The following is a 7321-nucleotide window of genomic DNA, read 5'->3' as shown; positions in this document are numbered from 1 at the left end:
AATGTCTTTACCTACTTTCTTGTTTTACTCTGTCAAAACTTAGTTTACTTGAGGCTCAGTATTCTATTTTTTTTTTTTTTTTTTGGTTTTTTTTCTGGTACCGGGAATCGAACTCAAGCCCTTGCGCTTAACCAGGCAGGCATTGTGCTGCTGAGCTAAATCCCCAGCCCCAAGGCTCAGAATTCTAAAACAGAGTTTTTGCACAGTCCTGTTGTATCCTCCTGTCTGCTTTCAATTGTTAGTGTTAGAACAATCATGTTTTACTACCTTTGAATGGCCACCACCATGCAGTACGTTGTTCTAGGTAAGTTTTGGAACCAAACTGGATTTATCACCAAGGCACTCTGAGCAAAAGGCATGGCTGCAATTCAATGCCTTTTCTTTTCATAACTTCTGTCTCCTCTGAAAATGAAAGACAGCGCCTTCAACAGGAAAGGAGGTCACAGGGAGCGCTGCGCTGGCCCTAGTGTCCAGAACATCCAGCTCAGTCACTGGACTCAGAGGCCGGGGCAGGAGAACTGAGAGCTGGGCCTTTGGCCAGAGTGGAAGGTGTCTTCCCAGGACTGTGAAGCCTGTGTTTTTCCAGCCGGTCAGCTCTAAATTAGGGAGTGGGGAGCTGCATGGAAAGGTGGAGGCGGAGGACCCAAGAGGACGCGATGGAGGATTACCAGCCATGTCACAGAAAGGGGCGCAGGGCACCTGGGCGTTGTTCCTAGTAATTGTCTTGAGAAAAGAATTTGAAATCAGTGTTAGAAAGGTTTTGTTTTGTTTTGTTTTTAAATAGATGCTGGGGAGTAAAGCCAGGGATCACCAATGCTAAACACACACTGAGCTGTACGGCAGCGTCCCCATTTAAAATAAAATCTGTCTAAATGGTGCATGAATGGGAGGAAGGGAGCCAAAGAAGAGGTCAGGGTGCCTGCAAAACGGCCCTAATATGTCTTCCTCTTTTCATTTCTTTCCTTATCTCTTCCCTTTCTTCCTTCTCTCCCTCCTTCTCTCCATCTCTGCTTCCCCTCCCCTCCCCTCTCCTCTCCTCCCTTTCTTTCCCCTCCTTCTTCTTTTCTTTTCCTTTGGGATCTCACTGTGTTCTCAGTCTGGCCTTAAACTCCTGGATTCAAGAGATCCTCTTGCCTCAGCCTCCCAAGTATCTGCAACTACTATATAGCATGTATTATATAGCATGTACTATATAAGTACATGCTACCACTGCCTAGGTTATGCCTTTTATTGTTGCAGTCAGTGACTGAATGTTTACTATGGACCAGGTACATCTTATTTTATCCTTACCACCCCCTGACTGAAGGGGTACTTTGTAATTTTATTTTTATTTATTTATGTATTTATTTTGTCTTTTTGAGACAGGGTCTCACTATGCAGTTCAGGCTGGTCTCGAGCTCACTTTGTAGCCCGGGCTGGCCTCAAACTTGCAACGATCCTCCTGCCTCAGCCTCCCGAGTGCTGGGATTACAGGCGTGAGCCACCACGCCCTGCTGAATATTTAATTTTGAGACAGGGTTTTGTTAAGCTGCTAAATTGTCGAGGCTAGGCTTGAACTTGGCATCCTCTTGCCTCAGCCTTTCAGAATGGTTGGTTTCTTCACTTGTTTCTACTAGATAATTGAAAACGAGAAGTAAATGTAGCCTGGCTTTCTTATCACTGGGAAGGTAGAGAATGAGGGAACAAAATGACCAGAAGGGTCTGTCTTTCCGGTTCCTCTCACTGACCAGAAGGGCCTTCTCTTGCTCTAACACTGGGCAGATTACAGAACGATACCAGCGCCCAGGCTGTTTTGGGTGGGCAGTGATTTCATGGTCATCCCCTCCACTCAGAATTTATATTTGGATGATTATAATCTCAAGTATTGAAATACTTTCAATTTTCTATTAATAACTAAGAAAAACATGCTTTTGGTGCCCAGGGCCTTGTGCACACTCTACTGCCAAGCTATACGCTCAACTGCAGGAAAATTTTTAAAGTTACCGATCAAGTTCAATGAAATAGTTTTGCTGAAAGAAATATTTTGCTACCAAAGCATACCCCAAGGTGCTTTAGAATGCAGGTTTAGCACACATCCTCTGGCCAGTGCATCACTCACCCTCTCCCTGTTTGTTTGGTATTTGACAGCCAAGAGTTAATTGACTTTAAAGACAGGAAGGGGAAAAACAAACAAACAAACAAACGCTGAGTCTCCCTAGCCCCAACAATAGTTTTTAAAAAATGCATGGTACATAGTCCTCTTTACAAAGGCGTTTAAGGGGGTTGGGTGTGAACAGAGGAATTTCCTTTTCTACCCTGGCTACTGTTAGCTGTAAGGTAATATTGTGAGAGAAGAAATACCCAAGTCTCACCTTTCCTCCGGGACATTGCATGGTATTATTGTTTTGTTGGTTTTTTTTTTTTTTTTGTACCAGGAATTGAACTCACGACCTTGCGCTTGCTGGGCAGGGCGCTGTGCCTCTGAGCTACATCCCCATCCCAAGGCGTTATTGTTTACTAATATCAATGAAGAATTCTCCTCAGATACTAGTTCGAGCTGAATGGTTTGCACTATAATTTTCAGACTTCTGAACTTGGCTTAAATTAACTTAAAATTTCTTAGGCACCCTGGGGTTCTTTCTACACCTCAGGTAGTCTTCTTTTTGGTGCTCCTTTAGTATTTCTGATCAAGAATTTATTTTGTGTTGATTATTGATTAATCTGCCAAAGTGGGTGAAACATGTTGTGCTGCCTTAAAGTTTGCTTTCATGTTTGCCATTAGAAGTGAAAATGAAACTTGGAGGTTTATTTTGTCTATGTAAATTTCACTGATTTTTCTCTCTGCCAGACTTGCACTCGTGTGGCTTTTAGGCAAGAGAGGATTTAGCATGAGAGAACTTCCCAGGTTGGGTTTTGATTTGCATTTGTTTATGTCCTAAACTTTTTTCCTTTGTAAGACTATGATTTCAAGTATCCATAGAACTTGGGGCAGATGGAATTACACGGAATGTGTAATCCTTTGAGGTTTTACATCTTACTTGAATAAACTTTCATGATGGATTGGTTAAGAAGGGTTAAGTCTCCAGCAGGTTTTCCTTGGCTGACTTTGTGTTTTTGTTCTTCCCTGTTTTCTTATGAGGCTCCTGGGCCATCCCACCTGCAGGGGCAGCCAAGGAGCACGGAGTGGGGGTGGTGCGCTGACTGAGGACTGGGGACAGTGACACTGTGTGCTAGGAAAGAGGACCAGAGGTGCTGAGGAAATGACGGCCTGCTGCAGCGCCGGCCTCCTCCAGCGCATCCGCCCCCCAGAACCTGGGTCTTTGGAAGGACTTAGTGAGCTGGAGACACAGCTGTCACCATGCGACTCCTAAGGGTTGCTCCTTGCAATTTCAGCTGCGTCTGACTTATCAGGAGGATGCAAACATGACTCAGATAGTTTTATAAGAATGTTTCTTCCGGTGAAGTCATGACTGAGCTGCTGTTTCCATTTTTCTAATGTCATTTGCTTGACTCAGTGGTGTCCACCCTTCATGGCCCTGAGTCACGAGGGAGGCTGCTCGCTAAGCAGCAGTGACACTGGAGAGGACGGACGAGGTTGGCAGGATCACCAGCCGGTGGGCACCCCCGCTGGCCCTGAGGGGAAAGCTGTGACCGTGACTCTGGCCAGGGGATCCTGGCAGCCTCCCTCAGAAGCCCTGGTGGAAGCAAACTACCCACCTCGCATGTTCATCGTCCCCTCCAGAAGGCAAAGCCGGCACTGCCCACTCCAGCTTTGTACCCAAAGAAACTGAGCATCAGAGAAGCTAAGGGGAAGGAAAGGCCCAGAGCCATGCACCTCCACTGAAGTTAGGGGAACGGGAATCTTCGGATTTTAAACTTTCCTATCCATTGTTTGGGCAGTTCCTAGAGAATCATGACAATTTTTTAAAATAACCATTATTTTTTTCTCAGAAGCTAAAATTTCTGAGCTGGGCACAGTGGTATACTCCTTGTAACTCTAGCTTCTCCAGAGGCTGATGCAGGAGGATTTCAATTTTGGGCAACTTATTGAGATCCTGTCTCAAAGTAAAAGACTGAAAAAAAATTGGTGGGGATGTAGCTCAGTGTGAAGGTTCTAAATTCAAAACACTCCAAAGTTGTGAAATTCTTAGACTTTAAATCCTACTGCCTCAGAGACCCCCACAATTATAGGCTTACAGGTGTGTGCCACCATGCCTGGCTAGTAGTAGCTCATCGTGTTAATTGACATCATTGGATTTTACAATTTTTCTTTTCTCAAAATTTTTTTCTGAACCAATGTAACACTACGCCAGGGAAATACCATACTGAAGTCTATTAGTAAAATGTGTAAAGCAAACTGTTGGTGTATGCAAAGAGGAGGTTGGAGAGGAAAAAGAAATAGAAGAGGCCAGGCATGACAGCACATACCTGTAATCCCAGCACTGCTGTAATCCCAGCTGAGTCTGAGGTAGCAGAATCACTGGGGGTTCAAGAACAGGCTGAACCACATAGTGAGACCCTGTCTCATAAGAACAGCAAAAACAAAAACAAAAAAACAAAAAAAGAAAAGAAGCACAAGCTGGGGTAAGAAAATCCTAAACCTTCATCATTTTCAGTAGTAATCAATCCAATTTTCTATTTCTAAAAGTGACTATCAATCCCTTTTTGTTTGCTAGATTTTGAAAGATTAAAAAAAAAGGAAGCCAATATTTATATGAAACTTAACTCATCCAACTTCATACACCCACTGGTAACATATATCTGTCTGGATACATTTTCAAGATTTATCTCATTTCATTAAAGCTGCAGATGTGTCATCCGTTTTACTCTCCACATAGTTTTAGCACTAGGTATCTTATTAGTTTTGCAGTCTAGACAAAGGCAGGAAACCGAAGAACTGGAAACACTGGGGAGAATAAATCCTAGCACCTCCACGTGGGACTCCCAGAAATACTGTAATGTGGAACGGTTGGGCGGCATGTATTTTAGATTCCCTATTAGCAAACCAGATCAAATACAGAAATGTCAAAGTATGTTTTGAAGTTTCATCCTTTACTTGCATGTGCCAGAAATCTCGAGGGCAGATTAGAGGTGGCCGCGGGGGTCCAAGTCCGGTAAGGGGTGGGTGGAGGGCTGTGGCAGTGAGGACAGCGAGGAGGCAGGTTCCTTCTTCCCTGACCTTCTGTGTGACCTCCCTGGCTCTGTTCCCGTCCTTCCTCCTTTTGTCTTTTCTCCCCCACCAGTGCAGGATTCCATAGGCGCCTTCCAAGATCTGGCGCTTACGTTATGCCCTGGGAATTTACCAAGTCAACTCTTGCTTCTCGTAAACAGCAACTCGTTAGCCAGGGTGGCATGAAAGAGAAACGGATGGGGTGTCCAGCTGTGGCTCGGGCATCCAGCACCAGGACAGGCTCCTTGCAACACACTCTCCCCGCTGTGTGTGGAAGACAGATGAGTGGTCAAGCCAGGCAAGGAGAGTGAAGTTAGCCTCTCAAGATACCCTGAAACTAAGTTGCCAGCTGCCACTTGGCATGGCGGGCACATGATTCACCGCTTCTATGGCTCAGCCTGGCAAGTGGCCGAACAGAACAGCAGTGGGTGGGTGGGTGGGTGGGTGGGTGTGGGGTTGATCTAGCAGAGCTCTCCAAAAATTACCTCTTGCTAAGTTTGGATGTTTCTAGAATCAAGAAGGTGGTAGAATTAGCCTATCATGACATTTGAGGAAAAAGAGGAAATCTTGAGGGTCAACCTAATAGAAATTACTTGTCTCGTGTCCTCTGACTTCCGGAAGGATGGTACTAAGGGTTTGTGGGAAGGATGAGGACAGAGATGGAGGAGACAGTAGTTTGGGTGATGTCTTAGTCACTTCCCTGTTGCTGGCATGAGCTACCTGATGCTCACAACTTAAAAGAGGAGTGGTTTATTTTGGTTCATCATTTCAGTTCGTGGGTGGTGGGCTCAAAGGTTGAGACAAGCTAGTAGAAGGGCCTGGTGGAAGAAGAGGTGCTCAGCTCATGGAAGCCAGGAAGCAGAGAGAGGGAGGCAGAGCCAGGGACTGGAATATGCACTTTCAGGTCACACTCCAGTGACCTATCTCCAACCAGGCCCACCTCCTAGCAGGGAGTCAGCAAGTCAGCTGTGAGGCCCCTGTGATCCCAGCGCCTGAGGCCTTTGTGGGACCTTTTAGATGGAACCTGTAACAAGTGCGATTTGGAGTTAAGATGCACCGGTCCTTGGGTGCAGGAATAACGTTTTGTTTGGGGAGATACATGCTCTCAGGTTGTGTGAGCCACCTGGAGGAACATCCTGTCCTGATAAACCCTGCCCTTCGAATACAAACAGCCTGCCTGCATAACCCAGTTCTTAGCTACCCTCCGCGGGCCAGCGCCCTCTGTATCCTACGCTCTGCCCAAGTCTCTCTGGACCTTACATCCCAGATTATCTTTTTCTGGGTCCCCTGGTTTGTTTCCCCTTCTCCTTTCCTTGTGTATCTTTGCATGTCAGCTCCATTTGGATTTTCGGAAGAAAATCGTTTAATTAGAAAATGGAAATCAGTGGCAAGGAGCAGGAGGAGAAACGCAGCACTGTTTACTTTCAGAAGCTGCCCCAGCACCCCAACCCTAACTCGGAAGTACTGCCGGAGGCACGGTCTCCACCAGCGTGCTTGCCAGGTACAAGGAAGGACGATTACAATTACTTTTACATTTCACTTGTAATGCGCTCATCACACATTCCCAAGCACAGAAGGAGTCCTCGGTGTGGGGCTGCGAAGCCTCTATCTGCAAGTCCACCTCCCTGACCCAGTGTTCTGAGCAAGAGTGCGTCAGCACTGGGCTTGTGTTGTCAGACAAACACAGAGCTTTTGGGAAAAGAGCATGCTTAAACAAAAGATGCCAGATTGTTCTCCCACGGGAGCTTCTGAAGCACTCTGAGCTGGGACTTCATGACCTGAACTGAGAATTGCCACGGCTGTAACTGTTACAGGATTCTCTGCATAGACCTGTGACGCTTTCTGGATGCCTGTGTATGAGAACCACAGCATCAGGCCAGGGGCAGCCTCGCCTGTTGTTTTATCTCAGTTAAAAGCCTTTTGTTGGAAGGACAAATGAAGAAAAGTTCAGATGAGTCAAGGATGTATTTTAGGTGACCTCTCCAATGCAATAACTTCAGGGCAAATCATATTTATTTTTCAGTGTCCCTAGGGATTGAAGGTTACATATCTAAATGTCACCACTTTTATAGCTTGTGTAGATAAAAGTTTTGCCTTTGGCAAACTGCTGTGAATTGTCCTAAAAAATCATTTCAGAGGTGCTATATTTCTTTCTTTCTTTTTTTTTTTTAT

General features: G+C 45.6%; 1 protein-coding gene and 1 long non-coding RNA gene across 2 annotated transcripts in view; one reads left to right on the top strand and one right to left on the bottom strand.

The window, feature by feature from the left end:
- Positions 1-7321, top strand: part of LOC102017879 (A-kinase anchor protein 2) — a gene marked incomplete at its 5' end in the record, with an annotated part of 466044 nt that overhangs the window by 373105 nt on the left and 85618 nt on the right.
- Positions 3023-7321, bottom strand: part of LOC102017574 — a 36792-nt gene continuing 32493 nt past the window's right edge. The window contains exon 5 of the long non-coding RNA XR_001233604.1: positions 3023-5413. This is a non-coding gene — a long non-coding RNA (uncharacterized LOC102017574). The remainder of the gene's footprint in view (positions 5414-7321) is intronic.

This window comes from Chinchilla lanigera, unplaced genomic scaffold (genome assembly GCF_000276665.1).
Source record: "Chinchilla lanigera isolate Chin_1 unplaced genomic scaffold, ChiLan1.0 scaffold00018, whole genome shotgun sequence".
In the NCBI taxonomy this organism is placed as follows: domain Eukaryota; kingdom Metazoa; phylum Chordata; class Mammalia; order Rodentia; family Chinchillidae; genus Chinchilla; species Chinchilla lanigera.
Note: the sequence above shows the minus strand (reverse complement) of the source record. Positions and strands in the feature narration are given on the sequence as shown.